We start from the raw sequence: 1,783 nt of genomic DNA on the forward strand, positions 1-1,783 counted from the left end.
TTTTTTTTTTTTTACACACAACAAACTTTTATTAGACAACTGAAGAGACAACAACCAACAGGAAACAATTCAAAATGCAGACACACAAGGCTTCTGGTGAAACACCAAAAGACTAAACTAGTTCAGAATTTGCACACAATCGGTACAAATCCGATAGACACTGAGTTTGGACATACAAGCCCTTTATTTGGAAAAACAGGGAAAACATGAGCAAACAATAAACGCTAAAACAAAAACAACAAAACGACCCTCAAGACAACACTACTCCTTTTCTTCTTTCAATTCCTCTTTCCAGCAGCCCTTCAGAACGGACTTAGAAGATCTACAGTAAGGAGTCCTAGTGAACTTCTGGTAGACAATAGAACCGCCCTTGCCAAATTCTTCTGGACTCCACTCAGCAAGAGAGTAGCCCTTAACATCAATAGAGCAAACACGCTCCAATAACTTGGTAGCAACATCAATATGAAAAGCAATAGAGAACTCAGCTGGCTCAAAACATGCTACCACTCTCTCAACCAGGGGACCCAACTCCACGATTTTAGGATCATATCCAATTGATTCAAAGCTAGTATAGCTAAAGCCATCTTCTGGAGTAATGTGAATGGTTGAAACAACAGCTCCTTCAATAGAATTCATGGAATAACCACAGGTTCAAACTCAAAATCGCATATCTGAGAGTTGGGGAGGATCTTCCTTATGCTAGATTTAACAGTTATGTGAGCAGCCGAGCTTCCTTAAGTCTTGTAAAAGACAGATGCCTTCTCCCTGTCCAAACCAGTCATTCACATCTCGAGAGTGTAAACAAGGTTATTGGACTGAACAGGCCCAGGCAGAGTAAAGATGCCATTTCTGTGTGTTTGTCAGGATTTCCCATAATCACAGCCTTTCTACCGGCAGCAAGCTTCCCAAAATAGCCATCGAGGACAGCAACTTCTTCAGAAAAGTGATGGTGAGGAAACGATTGAGCACCAGGGAAAATGAAGTTCCCACGGGTATAGCTCACGTATTGAACTTTGAGAGACAAGGTCTCAGCCAACCTTAGAATGGGAAGAATTGCGAGAAGCAACTTTATGGTGCCACATGTTTTGATGATTATCTTGTAAAAATAAACAAAGAGGCTCGACTCGGAGAGGACATAGCAGTCAACATCAGCATTTGATAGGTTATCAACAATTGTGCACTCAGCAGGTCCGAGAATTTCATCCAATTGTTCCTTCGAGAGAGATCGAAGTCCTTTTCCGTTAGGATCAGCAAACAAACCAGGCTCGGCGAAAGAAATTTCGAGCCTCTTTTCAAAACCTTCAAAACCAATGGCAGAAACTGGAAAGTCCATTTCCATTATGAAAGATGTTCACAGCAGCAAAGAGAGTTAAAGCAGAAATGTTCAGTGCAATGAGCGCAAAAGCAGGAAAGAAGGAAGGAAGAAAAGGAGTGAGGGCTTGACAACGAAAGAAAATGAAAGCAGAAATTTTTTTGTTTTTTTTTTCAGCTGCGTCTATTTACAGCTTAAACGATGGAAGATTAGGGAATATTAGGATGGTTTGCGCGCAGTTGGAGTAAGCAGCAGATCTGAACTTTTTCACTCCTCCGTTTGGTCGAACGTCTTCAATGCTGGCTTCGTAAGATAAGGAACTACTACTACTAGACTTCTTTTTACCACCTTTTTGACTCCATTAGATCATTCACAATATTAAATAATTGAAATTTGTTCCGATTCCAATTCCGATTGTTTTACTCCCAAATCACAACAACATTCTCAAATCAGAAAATTATTCAGTAAGAA

At 40.3% G+C, this 1,783-nt stretch overlaps 1 pseudogene; it reads right to left on the reverse strand.

The window, feature by feature from the left end:
• LOC107870362 lies at window positions 1–1,339 on the reverse strand (annotated as a pseudogene).
• Between the last annotated feature and the right edge of the window lie 444 nt (window positions 1,340–1,783).

Source organism: Capsicum annuum, chromosome 5, assembly GCF_002878395.1.
Source record: "Capsicum annuum cultivar UCD-10X-F1 chromosome 5, UCD10Xv1.1, whole genome shotgun sequence".
In the NCBI taxonomy this organism is placed as follows: Eukaryota; Viridiplantae; Streptophyta; class Magnoliopsida; order Solanales; family Solanaceae; genus Capsicum; species Capsicum annuum.